General features: G+C 55.1%; 1 protein-coding gene across 3 annotated transcripts in view; it reads left to right on the forward strand.

Moving 5' to 3' along the window:
* SBK1 (SH3 domain binding kinase 1) overlaps positions 1-15,232 on the forward strand; it is a 51,356-nt gene that overhangs the window by 15,508 nt on the left and 20,616 nt on the right. For 2 of the 3 annotated variants that reach the window (XR_013760752.1, XM_079121450.1), the window contains exon 1: positions 11,645-12,478. The exons of the other annotated variant lie outside the window; for it this stretch is intronic. The gene's annotated coding sequence lies outside the window, so the exon portion shown is untranslated. Of the gene's footprint in view, positions 1-11,644; positions 12,479-15,232 lie in introns of those variants that run through there. 3 annotated transcript variants of the gene reach the window in all.

Here is a 15,232-nt window from a genome sequence, read left to right on the forward strand (position 1 = left end):
TCCCCTGTACCTTCCTGGCCCCTGTGGGCATCTCAGCCTGTGATCCTGTTAGGAACTGCAGAAGTAGGTCCATGGAGGTATTTCCACATTGCAGCCACTGGGCCAGGTGGGGTGAGGAAGTGGGGGGAGGGCACCCCAGGAGGGGTGAGGAATCCTGGGAGCCAGACTGGGAGAGAGCACCGTGTCCTCAAATGCCCAAGGGACTCCATGGTCCAGGCGCCTGGTGCAGAACCCTGCATCCCCCATCCTCCAGCCCCAGCCTCCTGCCCTGTGTACCTGCCAGCACATCTGGGTGACTGAGAATCCTATTTGGTCTGACTGCTTCTCCCCGCTCCACTCCTGCCACCCTGGTCCAAGCTGCTATCTTCTCCCACAGTCTGGGGCCGTAGCCTCCTCCCTCTTGCCTCCCTTTTGCCTCCCTTTTGCCTCCGTCTTGCCTCCCTCCACAGTCTGTTCTCCTCACAACAGCCAGAGGGAGCCTGTTAAACCTGACATAGCCCTCCTCTGCTCGGGACCTTCCCACCTCACTCAAAATCAAAGACCTCACAGTGGCCCTAATGAGCTGTCTCCATCACCTCTCATCTCCCATGCTTCTCCAACCACACAGGCATCTTCATGGTCCCAGAACATCCCAACACACTCTGACCACAGGGCCTTTGCACTGGCTGTTCCCCCTGCCCGCCTCCGCCTATCTTCTAGGCTCCCTCCCTCACTTACTTCGAGTCTCAGCTCAAGTGTCAGCGTCTCTGTGAGGACTTCCCTGCAGCCACCCCGTTCTCTGCTTTACTTCTGCTTTTGTGCTAATCCCTTGAAGCATAATCATTTACTTATTCATCTTGTTTGTCGTCTTGCAGAGGCCCCATGAGGACAGATTTTTCTCTATTTTGTTCATCACAAACAGTGTTCAGCACACACTCAAGAAATATCTGGGGCTCGAGGTGTAGCCCAATGGTGGAGTGTTTGCCTTGGGTGCCGGGCAGTGACATTTCTCCATGGGTGACGTGGTTGCCAGGCAAGGGCACAGCCAGTGACCTCTTGGGCAGCAGGAGGGAATGTGGCACTTCCGGGGCCACTTCCCTCCCGGCTCTCCTGTACCCCAGAGGTGGAATTCCATCAGCTCTGGGTTCCCTCCCCAGCACCACAGTAAATAAATACATAAATAAACAAATAATCGGTAATTGAATGTGTGAATAACAAATATGTACAAGGAGGGCGGTAACTGTACCAAGCTCACGGCGTGGCCAGGAGGCTTTGGCCAGGTCACCTGGGTCCAGCAGGGTCAGTTTTGTGGGTATGCGGCCAGTAAGGAAGCGTGGGGTTTCCCGCTGTCTGGTTGGTGACTGGAAATTCTTCCTGGGTACGGGGGACTGAACCCAGGATGTCCCACTGAGCTACGCCCTCCATCCTTTTTACTTTTTTTGTTTGGAGGCAGGCTCTCGCTAAGGTGCTGCCGAGGATCTCTCACTGAGTGGCTGAGGCTGACCTCTAACTTGCCATCTTCCAGCCTCCACCTCCCAAGTGGCTGAGGTTACAGGTGTGCACCACCACACCTGGCTGATGTCTTGAGATTCTTAAATCAGTTCATCTTTGAATTTGTAAGTGTAGCCCCAAGGGACAGCAGAGCATGCGCAGTCAGCTCCAGCCCCACCCCACAGCTTCTGGACGGCCACTGCCCCTCAGGGGGCCTGGGTCGGGTGGATTATCCCTAGGTGTTCAGCCAGGTGGCCCAGGCTCCTGTGAGGGTTTGCACCTGCTCAGCTAGTTTCCGTGCCCAAGGGAGCGTGACATTAAATAGGAAATAAAGCCACCACAACAGACTGAGAACAACCTCGGGAGGAAAGAAAGGGCTTTTTTTTTTTTCCCTTCTGCTTTCGGAACAAGGGACTGTGCCCTTTGTTCCGTAAGTGACCCTGGTGGCAAGGGCTGGCACCTCACAGGTGCTGAGTGCTCTGTCCTGAGGAGCCGTTGGTGTTATTTAGGACTCCGCAGTTAGAACCAGGCCAACCAAGAGAAAGTCCTCAGGCTCATGGGACAGCTGGTGGCCTGCAAGGTGACTGGCGCCAGGCCTGGAAGAGAACATTCCCTGCCCACCCCATGACTCCGCATCCCAGGCCTGAGCAGCAGGCTGGGGTGGAGCCAGGTCAAGCCCCTTCCTCTTCCCTGGGCCCCAACTGTCCCCTCTGTGAGCTGGGAGGAGGACCTGTGGCCCCTGTCCCCTGGCAATGTTAGGGCAGCTGACTTTGCAATCCGAGCCATGAGAGGGGTGGGGTGGCTGCCAAGGTCCCCGACAAGTCCCAGGGTTTGTCGCTGTTGCTCTGAAGGGTCCTGGGGGGCTCAAATTCCATCCTCATCCTCTGACACATTCACAGGGATCTAGCTTGCACAGTTGGGGACTGGGTGACGAGAGACTCCGTGTTGACTTCGGGCCCAGGTGTCAAGACCAGACATGGCCGGTGAGGACTCCAGACCCTGCCGGCAACTGCCAAAGAGACCCCGGGGGTGGTAGTGGCCTCAGTGGCCTCAGCCCCCAGTGGTGGCCACAGACTTCCATAATGGCCTCAGACAAGCCCTGGTGACACCAGGGAGCCTACTGGCGTCTGTCCCCCTCCCTCCATCCTGGTTGAGCCCCTGTCTGTCCCCAGCCACTAGAATTCAAGCCATTCTCAGGGATCCACTTAATTAGCCAGGCTCATTAACTCCCACGAGGCCGCCCCCCCCCCCCCGCCTCCTAATTAACTCGCTTAATTAGGGCTTGCAGGCCCGCTCCGCCCAGCCCCCTCCGCAGCAGCCCCTGCCCGCCTCCTCCAGCCCCTCAGCCTAGTCCCCAAGAGCTGGGAAGGGAGCAGGTGTGGCCTGGGCACCCAAGCTGCCCGCTGTCCTTCCTCCCAGTCCCAGGACACCAGGACAGTGGCCTCCCCGGCAGCAGCCCATAGGCTGGAATGGAAATGGGGACGGGGAGGTGCATGCGGAGAGAGAGGGAAATGGGATCAGATGGAATCGAGGGCTCAAGAAGACAGGAGGCAGCCGGGCGGGGCTCGGACCAGGAGCGGGTGGGGACCTGACCAGGCGCCTGCGTGGGCTCAGGTCCCGCGGATTACAGGATCCTCACAGGCTCCTCCACTTGCATGTCTGTGATATAAGGTGGCAGCGCCATGCCAAGGGTCCTGGCGAATTTGAAGTAGTTACAATGTATACAGTGTTTCAAATGCAGCCTGGCACAGATCCAGGAACTAAATAAGTGGGTGGCGTGAATGGAAGCTCCTAGGGCGAGCGGCTGAAGGAGGGGAGGGGGCAGCCAGCGGTGCCATCTCCCAGGGTCTGGGGCTGCCAGGGACAGACTGGGCTGGAGGCTGCAGCTGGGTGGGGCTCTTGGTCTGGGGAGGGGAGGAGATCGGTGGCAAGAAGGGCTCGGGACGGAGTTCCCTTCTGCTCCAGGGGTGGAAGACACTGGCCCTGTTGGTGCAGGGCCTGGCTCTCTGGGCCTTGGTTTCCTCATCTGGAGGAAGGTTCTCTCCTGGTGAAAACACCTGTGCATCCTAGATGTCTACTCAGCCTAGAGACTCATGCCTGAGAAATGACTCAAAAAACATTTGGAGAGAGGCGCTCAGCAGCCCATCATCTCCCCTAGTACCCATGCAAAGACAGTAGGTGGCACAGGCAGCAGGCAGGATGCAGGTTAGACATCAGGTAGAACTTTCCAGGGTTGAGGAGTGCAAGATCTCAAAGGCAGGAAGGAGAAAGAGTATGTTCCAATTGCAGGGACTGGGCTCTGGGGAGAGATGGCCTTTAGAGCCCATTGTGGGGGAAGAGGTGAGAGGGGCCTGAGCACTGGTAGGGCCTTGGCCCATGGTGCTCCCGCTCACCCTGCAGATCTCAATGCAGCCATCACTTCCTCCACCTCCAGGAAGCCCTTAGCCTTTGTCTCTCTTTGGTACCCTGGTCAAGGTCAATTTTGTGTGTCTTGGTCTGATGAAAGTATGTCTCCCCCAACACTCAACTGGAAGCTCCCGCGGGCCAGGACGGGCTGTTTAGCCCATCTTTATCCCAGCACCTTCCTACCATGGGTGCCTCTGAACACACGCATGCCTTGGTGCCGAGATTCTTGGAGCTTCCACAGGCAGCCCCGGCAGCTGTCCAGCCTGCTGAGCCCTGACCAGACCCAGCTCCACCCGTAGGGACAGGAGCTGGACTCCAAGGACTCAGACCTCTTCCTGGCCGGGCTGAGCTTCCTCTGAAAAACCCCCTTACACAACCTGAGACGCTAAGGAAATAGAGAATGCGGGAATAGTGAGTATACAGAGCAGATGAGCCAATGTTTCACTTATTCCTGCATTTTTAAATGCTTTAGAAACCCGCATGTACACCCAGTGCAGCGAGCTTGGGGTCATAAGTAATAGAGACCCAAGTCTCTGACTTAAACACAAAAAAGAATTTATTGGGTCACAGAACTAAAAAGTCTTCAGGTATGGCTAGATCAAGGGGCACAAGCAATGTCAGCCTTCTGACTGTCTCCATCTCTCTGCTCTGCCATCTGCTGCGTTGGCGTCTTCCTCTGGGAGGTTCTCCCTGCTGGTGGAACTCCAGGCCTACACCCTGCCACCTTTCAGTGCAATGGAGAGAACCCATCCTATTCTCCCGACTGGGGGCACAGACCCATCTCAGAAACCATCGCTCTACCCAGGGGATGTTATCCACTGATTGGTGGGAGCTGGGTCACAAGACCAGCCTTAGAGTTGAAGGTAAGCCCCCTGTGGGGCCCCCTATTATCAGGACCCCTAATGAGTACAGCGGGCTATGACAGGGAGTGTAAATTCCCAAAGGAAAGCAGGGCTCTGTTAGCAGAGAGAGCAGAGAACGAGCTGAATAAGAGCCTCCGGCACTCCGCAGACGTCGTGGCAGGTCTAGGGCCTTGTTCCAAGCGCAGGGCGTTTGTGGCAGACCCACCCTCCCATACATCCTTGGCCGGCTTCCCGACTTCCACTTGCCTGCATCCTCATCTCTTTTCCAGAGCCTTCTGGCTTCAGCCTGCTCCGCCGCTTCCGCAGCCCCGCCCAGCAGCTCCAGTCCCGCCCCGCCCAGCGCCCCGCCAGCCCTTGTCCTCGGACCGGGTAACTCAGAAGCGTGATGGAAACGGTCTCTGAGAGGTCCCCAGCACACAAGTGACCTGCTTGCGTTTTTCCTGCAGCGCAGACTTGCTTGAGGACACACCCCCCCCTCGTCACCGAATTCCTGTCCCCTACCTGGGTTCACCTATCAAACGACTTGCTCCTGACTCCTTGTCTCAGGGTCTCTTTCTGAGAAACCCAAACTAGGACGTGATCAGAGCCAGACCCCGTGGGATGTGTGCTAGACAGCTCTCGGATCCTGCCAGGTGTCTGCAGCTCTCTGGGGTGACTTCAGTGACCCCTCCCATGGAAAGAGCTGGGACTGAACCAGCTCCAAGAAGCCCTGCCTGGCCAGGAGCAGTGGTGCAGGCCTGTAATCCCAGCGGCTCTGGAGGCTGAGGCAGGAGGACCGCGCGTTCAAAGCCAGCCTCAGCAGCAAGGCACTAAGCATCTCATCCAGACCCTGTCTCTAAATAAAACATAAAAAGAGCTGGGGTGTGACTTGGTGGTTAAGCACCCCCAAATTCAATTCCGGGTACAAAAACAAAAACAAAACAACAACAAAAACCTGCCTGGCGTCCAGAGGCATAATGATCAAGGGCAGCAGAGGTCAAGACCTATCAGATCTCATTCTATAACTTCCCTGGAGAAAGAGCCACACTCACCAGCCCTAAGGAGCGCAGAGACACAGGACCATCATGAGCAGTAGGTCAGGGTGGCGTAGCCAGGGCACAAACCATAGCCCATCCTCACACTTCTCAGAGTGCGGTGGATGACATCATCTTGGACCTTGCTTTAGAGAACAGAATCCCATCCTGGAGAAGTTCTTTCTTCTCTTCCCATTTCTTGTTAAGATCCCATTTAAGGGTTTGGGGTTGTAACTCAGTGGTAGAGCATTTGCCTAGCACACGTGAGGCACTGGGTTCGATGCTCAGCACCACAGAAATAAATAAATAAATAAATAAATAAATAAAACAAAAGTATTGTGTCCATCTACAACTAAAAAAAAAATTAAAAAGATCCCATTTAAGACTGGGGGTGTAGCTCCATGGTAGCATGCTTGCATGTGCAGGATCCTGGGTTCCATCCCCAGCACTGCAAAAATGTAAGGAAGGAGAAAGAGGAGGAGGAGGAAAAGGGAAAGGAGAAGGAGAAAAAGAAGAAGAAAGAAGCTGGGCATGGTGGCACACACCTGTAATCCCAGTGACTCTGGAGGCTGAGGCAGGAGGATCGCAAGTTCAAGGCCAGCCTCGGCAACTTAGAGAGACCCTCTCTCAAAATAAAAAAGGCTCAGGATGTAGCTCAATGACAGAGCACTTGTCTAGCGTGCGTGAGAAGAGAAGAAAGAAAAGAAAGAAGATCCCATTTAAAAACACTCCCACTGAATAATTTTTAATTGTTTGGAAAAAAAAAAAAGTGAAGGAAATTACAAGACCGTGTAAACCTGTGCACAGCTACCACGAGAATCAATGCTAACATTTTCTCATCTTTGTGTCAGATATTTTTACTAAAAAAAGACGAAACATGACGGAGAAGGATGAATTCCCATCACACCCCCTCCCGATCCCATTTCCTGGGTTCCATCCCCGGAAACAGCCACTGTCATGATTTTAGAGATATTCTTCTCGTAGGACCTGGCACACCTTCAGTGCAAGGAGCAGAATTCCCCACTCAAAGCCACTTCAAGTTCAGCCCAGCAGGTCGGTGACACCAAAGAGAAGCAGGTCTTTTGCTCTGACCGCCATCACAGCGGCAGTCTGCTGGCCACCCACAGTCACAGAGTTGTATTTCCACGTGGGGTGGGGGAGCTCGTCGGCAGTCTCTGGAACACTGTGCCTCTCGCTTCAGAAGACATTCTCCAAAAAGAGACTGGAGACTCGCCCCCTCCAGCTGCTGCACATCCTGGCCTGCCGAGCTGTCGCTCTCCGATCCCCCTCGGGTTCTGGAGAACTTCCTGGCTCGCCTAATCAGCAATAACTAGCTTCTGGAGGCCCTGGATGCTCCTGTGCCTGTCAACTGCTTCTGTACTCTGGCCCCAAATGTTATCGTTTCTGTCATCTTAAACCTGATCAGCTCTCAAAGCTACCCAGTGGCCAATGCTACCAGGGTCCATCAAGCTGTGTGGGCTGGTCACCAGTACCAACGTCTTTGGCGTACTGGTGGCCATTTCGGGGCAGGGGTTCTTCCTGGACAAGACTGTGGTCATGCAGATGAGCAGTCAAGAATGCCTCTGTCAAGACGGCTGTCGTGAGGAAGAAGAAGCATCACAGAATGCTCTGGGGAAAGCCCCAAATGCCATCATTTCCCCAGCATAGGGACCATCAATATGGCCAGTACCATATCCTCAAGGACCACTTTTACTACAGCTCTTGGAACAACCCAAACTCCATCTGAAAGGTTACCATGTACAGATTCTAGTGGACAGGGAAAGACTGCAATTTCTTCCCCACCCCACCCCCAACAGTGCAGAAACTTCCGCCACATCAGTGCATATAAAATGCAGCCACAGCTGGGTGCCGTGGCATGTGCCCATAATCCCAGCGGCTCAGGAGGCTGAAGCAGGAGGATCGCAAGTATGAGGCCAGCCTCAGCAATTTAGGGAGGCCCTAAATAACTTAGCAAGACCCTGTCTCTAAAAAAAAAAAAAAAAAAAAAAAAAAAAAAAAAAATATATATATATATATATATATATATATATATATATATATATGAAAGGCTGGGGGTGTGGCTCAGTGGTTAAGCGTCCCTGGGTTCAATTCCCTGTACCTAAATAAAAATTGTAGATGCAGCCCATAGGGATGGTGCATCATAATCAGAAGTGCCTGGGGTTTGTGGCCTCCTGGTTACTTGAAGCAAGCAGTCACTAACCTCCCAGGGGCATACAAATGTGTCGTCACTGTAAAGGGTTGTGGGCTCTGGACAGAGAAAATCTGAATGGAGATGATCTCTGTTTTCCAACTTCTCTTCTATGTGACTGTGGAAATCATGGCAAAGTTTGATCTTTGTGTTCTGCTATCCAAATGATGCCCATGAAGACCCCCTGGAAAGGCAGCATTGCTGGGGAAGCAGCTTGGAGCTGGCAAGATGGTTTATCCCTAGGTGGTCAGTGACCAGGACCCATAGCATCCCAAGCAGCTGCTTTAGTTCCTCTCTCCAGATGTGTCGTGTGGTTCAGTCCTCTGAGAGGCAGGCCAGGGTGGGGTCAGCAATTTGTTGGAGAAAGAGCAGGAGCTAGAGGGGACTGGGAGAACCCTCAGGTTGCACCAGACTCAGCACTTGGAAGAGAGAAGGACTCAGGCTGCGGGGCTGAGGACATTTTGACAAAGCCAAGGGGGAGGCCTTGATTCAAGGCTGCTCATTAGCAGGTGTCTGTGTCTCCAAGTAACAGGTGTGCTGTTGTTCCTTGGCTGGTATCAGTCCATGGGAAACAAACTGGAGCCTCTTTTGTGAGCCACAGATGGGTTTCATAGCTACTAACCTTGGTGCATGACTTTTCCTGATGTCTGAGTGGCACAAGTTCATGGTCGCCATCTTCCTCCCCTTGTGCTGCAGAGCAGTTTCTCGGACCCCATGATCCTCGTAGTACTAGAGATTGAACCCAGGGTCTTGCGCATGCGAGGCATGTACTCTGCCACTGAACTGCACTGTGAGTCTCTTTGTAAGAGGAAACTTTGAAGAGTTAGTCGAATAAACTACCGCCTCCTCTCCCCACTGCTGCAGTTGTCTGGGGACCCAACTGGACACTCACTCCTTCCCCTTCCACTACCCATTCCAGAAGTTTCTACCACCTTCCTATATCAACCTTCAGTCCTAAGGGACCCAAACCGTTGGTTCTCATAAGCAGCGAATCCTTAGATTTCACTCGTATCTCTGTCTGTTTCCACTCTAGAAAGTGGCCTGCCTTCTTCTGCCAGGACAGTGACTCCTCTTCTTGTCTGTTGACCGCAGAACACATAAAGTCTAAAGTTTCCTGGCAGCAGCCATAGTTTAAATATGGTGGGACCCTTGCCGTGTCTCCTGGCTATGGCGCTCCCTCTCAGCTCTGCAGAGTGGGAGGACAGGGTTTTATTTCCCACAATGCATTTTGGCAAACTTTTACTAATTGCATTGTGGGTCATCACAGCCCCAAGTGAGGGATCAAGGAAGGTTTCTGCAGAAGGGGCCTTGACTCAGCTAGCCCTTGATAACTGCGTTAGTCAGCATTCCGTTGTTGTCCAATACCTGACACGATCAACTGATAAAGAGGAAAGGTTTATTTTGGCTCACCATTTTGGATGCTTCAGCCCATGTTTTCTTGGCCTCGTTGCTTTTGGGCCCATGGTGAGGCAGGCAGTACAGCATGGCAGGAGGATGTGGCAGAGGAAGCTTCTTCCTGACATGGCTAGGAATGAGAAGAGAGAGGAAGAGCCTCCTGGCCCCCAATTCCCTTCAAAGGCACTCCCCAAGTTACCTAAGATCTCCCACTAGACCTCACAGAAAAGGTTTCTGCCACCTTCCAATTGCACCAATCTTAGAACCAAACCTTTGATGGCCTTTGGGGGATTTAAGATCCAAACAATAGCAGTAACCATGGCTGGGAGCATGTCAAGGCCTGAGTCTACCCCTGCCTTCTCCAGGGCTCAGTTTCCTGTATAAAAAGTACTCTCGAAGCTCTAATGTCCTGGGACTTGGTTGTTAGACACAGGATGACATTCTTTCCCAAATTCCTCCCTCTTCAGTTCCTCTCTAGTATGTACCCAATGACTCAAACCCTTATTAGTTTGGGGGGCACCGATGCCTTCCTTGGAGAGCATTAGAACCAAGCCAGGGTAGAATTTGACACAGGTAGGACAAGAAGAGGGATGGGGGGAAGAACCGCCACAGAGGAATTATTTGGGAGGATAATTTGTTTGGAAAACAAAGAAGAGAAAAATGTTCTAGATAAAGGAAACCAAATGTACAAAAAGAAGAGAAAGTAGATGTTCCAGAACAGTGCTACTGAGGTCAAGGCTAAATGGAGAAGAGAAAGCTCCTTCAACAGGGGAATGGCAGGCAGGCTTCAAATGCTAAGGGCTTTGAACGCCAAGATTCCGAGGGTAGATTTGATCCTGGAGGGAACAGGGAGTTCTGAAAATTTCATATAGGGGAGGAGTTTAATTCAATTTGCATTTTAAGGAGCTGATGACCACAAAGGACTTGCATTCTAGAAGCATGCAGGTAAGAAGAGACAGGAGAAAGACAAGTTAGGTACTGAGCAATATTTTCAATAGTAGAGGTTGCCAACCAAAGACTTGTAGATCAGATTTGTCTCCAAAGCGTAGTTCATCTGGTCCATTCAGTATTTCCGAATTTGGGGAATGCACCACAAACAGTTAAAAGTTGGAAGATTTTATGTTAGAATATGAATTTTCTGCTTTTCTTGAAATATCATCTGGCCACAGGCAGCCGAGGATCCCAGTTCAGATTATAGCCACCGCTCCCTGGCCTTTTGCCAGACCCCAGTTCCTTTTTGCAGTTCTGGATGGAACCCAGGGCCTTCTGCATGCTAGACAGGTGTTCTGCCACTGAGCTACATCCCCATCCCCTATCCAGTCATTTATGTGACCTATGTACTTGAGTTCTCAATCCCTGGATCTAAAAGTTCTAGAAATAAAGTGGTAAGGGCCGAGAAAAACTCCTAAGCACAGAATAAATAGGGGAGGCGGCTGGGGTGCTGGGGGCTTGCTCATAAAGCAGAATGTGCTGCAAGGATGAGAGGGAGAGGGACGAGGGCCTGGAAAGATGCACTGTCCCCATCTCATCTCTGTCCTCATCCGCCCCACTTCCATTCAGGCCACCAATTTCCGGTTATCATGCAGACAAAGCTCCTTCACACCCGGGTGGCTTTGCACATGCTGCTACCTCTACCTCTGCCAGGAATCCCCTTTCTTCCCTTCTGTCCAAGCCCCGGTCACCCCAACTGCATTCCTTGACTAGTCACCGCCGGTTTACAGCAGGGGTCGCGGCACCTGAGCTGTCCACAGCCCAAGACCCTGGTTTAAGACCTCATCCCTGAGCAGACTGTTCTCTGAGGTCTCGCTAGAAATCGGATGTGGGGGGATGGATGGATAGAGGATGATTGGGTGCATGGCTAGATAGATGGGCAGACAGGCGGATGGACAGACAGACGACTGAGTGAATTATCGAATTGGAGAACTCGGATTTGTTTTCCCTTCTTGAAACAGACCCAGGCTCCGCCCCACAAGCACTGACTGGGACAGTCTGGGGCAGTCTGGTCCCTCGGGGTCCAGGCAGCTGGACCAGGTGACCCTGTGAGACTCCCCCGAGTGCTTTGTAACCTCGTTCTCGCCCCCTCGTGGGCTCTGACCTAGAAAAGGCGGGTTGGGAGGATGGGGAGGGAGCCCACGGGCGCTAGGACCCAGCGCGGCCGGAAGGCGGGTGGGGGCGCCGCGCCGCTCCCCGGACGGGGAGCCTCTGCGCCCCGCAGCGCGCGGCGGGCGGGCGGGCGCGCGCGAGGGGAGTGCGCGTGCGCGAGCGCGCGCGCCGAGCGGGGCGGACAAAGGGGCGGGCGGCGGCGCGCGAGCCGGAGGGCGGAGCCGCGGGCCGGGCGGGCAGGTGCGCGCCGGCGGGAGGGCGGAGCCGCGATGCCGCGATGGAGCGCAGCCCGGGCGGGCACCGGCGCTGGGGCCCGAGCGCCAGGCGGAGCGCGAGCCGGATCCGCAGCCGGAGCCCGGGCCAGGCCGGGGTTCGGGACCGCAGGGCCGGGCTGCTCGTAGCGGCGGCGACGGAGCCCCCCAGCGGCTGAGGGGCGTCCTCCCAGCGCCTGCCGGTGACCGGGACCCTGCAAGCCCCGCAGCGGCGGAGCGCGGGGATCCCCCCGTCATCCGGCATCCAGCGAACCCCAGGAAGCGGGGGCCCCCCAGATCCAACGCCGAGCGACTTCCCAGCGGGGGAGAGCGGAGACTTCCTCTGTATTCCGAAGACAGATCTCCCTGCGGCTCCGCGGAGACTCCCCCTCTTCGGTCTGGGCCCCCCAAGACCTAGAACGCAGTGCTCCCGGAACGGGATTGCTGGAACCCCTCCCAAGACCCTGATCTTGCAACTCCACACCTCAAGATACGAAGACCCAGCTCAGAACTCCCCTAGATTAGGGGATCCTAATCCCCCCCAGCTCCGGTACACAGAAATCCCAGATCTAGGAACCCTCACCAGCAAGAAGCCTCGGGGACCCCCCACCCCCCGCAAAGCTCCGGGACCGGGGCGACTGAGCCCCTGACGGCACCCTTCGCATCCCGGCCCATGATTGTGGCGCCCTGAGCCCCCGGGGCCGGGCTGATCGAGATCGAGACGGCGCCCAGGCCCCCTGCCGCGGCGTCCCCGCGGCCCCAGCCCAGGTAAGTCGGACCCAGGTGAGGGGCGGCAGGTGAGTGGCCCCCGAGGTCCCTGGATCCCTGCAGGTGGGAAAGGAAGTATTGGGTGCGCGCTCCCCCTCCCCAGCGTCGCCATGGAGCCAAGGCTGAAGGACGTCTCTTTGTGTCTCGCTTGGAGGAGCCGCCCCCTCCTCCCCTCCCTTCCCCCACCCCACACCCTAACCCTGAGGTTTGGGCGCTGCTCCCGGGCCCCAGGAGGGAGTGGTGATGCAGCCCCTTGTGCGTGGAGAGGAGGGCAGTGGGTGGAGAGTCTCCTCAAAATCCTGAGCCTGGAGCACTGGTTCCTAGGTCCTGGGTGCATATACCCCCCACTCCCCCAAGGCCAGCCTCAGTTCTCAAGTGAAGTCCCCTGAGAGGAGAAAATATGGGGGTGTCCACAGGTGAGGGGGCCTGCAGCTTGTGGCTCAGTGATGACTGTGGCTTCGGTGGTGTCTTTGTCTGAGAGAGCAGGGAAGGGGTGTGTTTGAGAGAAGGAGTGGGAATCCCTGCCCACCACTCAGGCCACTCCCTGCAGGACAGGGAGGGGGCAAGCCCTCCCCAAAGTGAGGCTTATCTCTGGGGAGGAGAGGTAGTCTAGATGAAGAAGCCCTTTCAGGTCAGAGCACTTTTCTGTCCCCATATGTCCCAGGGACTGTAAACCCAAGTTCCTCCTCTCCTGACCTCCAAAACACCCAGGGCTAAGCCTAGGATTGGGTCAGTGTGTCCTAGACAGCCAAGAGGCCATTCCAGTTTCTTGATTTAGATTTCCAGGCAGTCTGCAAAGCATCCCCTGGCTCCGCCTAGGTGGTCCTGAACCCCAGGCCCTGCAACTCATGGGGAAGTGGGGAGCCCCCCTGAAATTCTGGATGGGAGATCCTGAGCAGGGGCTGGACCATGCCAGAGAACACTCTGGGCTGCTGGGATTCCCCCAGTCTCTTCTCTTGGAGCCCTCTGCAGGCAGGCATTGGTTGCAAACCCAGATGATAGGTGCAGGTAGGACCCTGGGTACCCGGCGCCCCCCGAGTAGCTCCTTTGTTTATAGACTCATTTGAACCTTAAGCTGGCACCTGTGCACCGTGCACTAGAGTCAGGGCCTTTCCCCCTTCATCCTGATCTCTCCTGGGCTGCTCCTGTTCCTGATCAGACCCCTGGGCAGTTTGCTTAAGCCACACTAAGCTGGACAGTGAGGTGGCCCTCACTGTCATCATTTCCAGTTGATCAGTTCTTGACCCCAAACCTGAGGCACCTTGACCCCCCTGCTTCTGCAGACGTGGGGACCCTGAGCCTGAGCGGTTTATGCATCTTCTCCCCCTCCACACTATCGGTGCCCCTCCTGCTTCCCCACCCCGCACACCTGCTGCTGGCCTGGACTTGAGGGTAAGGAAGGATGAGACCTGAAGAAGCGGAGTCTGGGGACTGCTTGCAGCCCCTCGTGCAAATTCAAGGACAGCTGAGGCAGCCACCCTTAGCACAGGCTGGGGAGAGGCAGCTGCCCTGAAGACTGTGTGACCTTGGGCAAGCATGTGGCATTTCCCAGAGAGGGTGACAGAGAGCAAGCCACTCTCTCTGCAGCCAGCCGGGCAGTTGTAGATAGAAGTTGGACCGTGAGAAGTGTCCAGGTGTGTCCTAAGCATCCGGGAAGAAGTTCGTCTGCCCTGGTGGGTTGGGGCCCTCGCCACACACTCACAGCCAGGGAGTGGAACCAGAGCAAGCAGGGTGGAGACCGGAGTCATTGACCAGGGGAACCACTAGGCCAGAGGAGGACAGGGAGGAAGACCTCCCCGCCTCTCCAGTCTGCAGTGGCTCCCCACTGAGTCCAGAATAAAGTGGCTGAGGAGTCCAGGCCGCTGCAGTCTGGCCCTGAACCACCTCTGGGACACAGTCTTACTCCTTGGCCTTCCCTCTCCTAGCCCATCTCCTCCATGTTTTCTAATTGGTTTTCTCTGTCCCATGCTGTGCTCCTGGCCTAGAGTCCCACTCTAGAATGGCCTGGGGGCAGCTTCTGCCTCCACCTCCCCTTTTGACCTGACCTGGGCTGGCACATCGTAAAGAGCTGAATTTGATTGGTTGGTGGATCGGTGGCTTGGAGACCTTGGCATGGGTCTGCATGTGCTGTGAAAGTTCCTTGGCACAGCCAGACTCTGACCTCCAGGAGACAGTGCTGTCTTGTCCCTTGTCAAGGCAGAGCCCAGCATATGGTCCAGCATGTGTTGTCAGCTACAGCTTATAGAAGCATTGAGTGGATCTGGTGTATTTTACATGATTGCATTTGCTATCAGTGCTTTAAAAAAAAAATGGAAGGTTTCATACTCAAATACTGATTGGGGGTCCTCCCGAAGATGTGATGTGGCAACCCTATGCCGGAGCTAAAGAATGGCCACTTTGTTTGCACCGGGCATGTGGCCCCGCAGAACGCCCCCGGCCTGTTCACTCATCTATGTGACCTGCTGGCGGCTGCTGCTGGCATCCAGGTCTGAAGGCCCAGGGCAGAGGCTCGAGAAATGTTTGCTCAGCAGGAGACCTTCTTCTGTGTGTCCTCTGCACACGTGTGTCCCCTGCCTCCACCTGCACAGGTTGGCATCTGCACAGAGCAGTGACCATCTGGGGTCTTTAGGGCTCAGCATAAAGTGAGCCTCCCTGCTCTGGTCGCATCTCACGCTGCCACCCCTGAGCTAGAGGCATCAGCCATCTAAATCTGTTTATTTTGTGTCACTTGCCCTGGAGCAAAAGTCCAAGGTT

This window comes from Sciurus vulgaris, assembly GCF_902686455.1.
Source record: "Sciurus vulgaris genome assembly, chromosome: 18".
Lineage (NCBI taxonomy): Eukaryota > Metazoa > Chordata > Mammalia > Rodentia > Sciuridae > Sciurus > Sciurus vulgaris.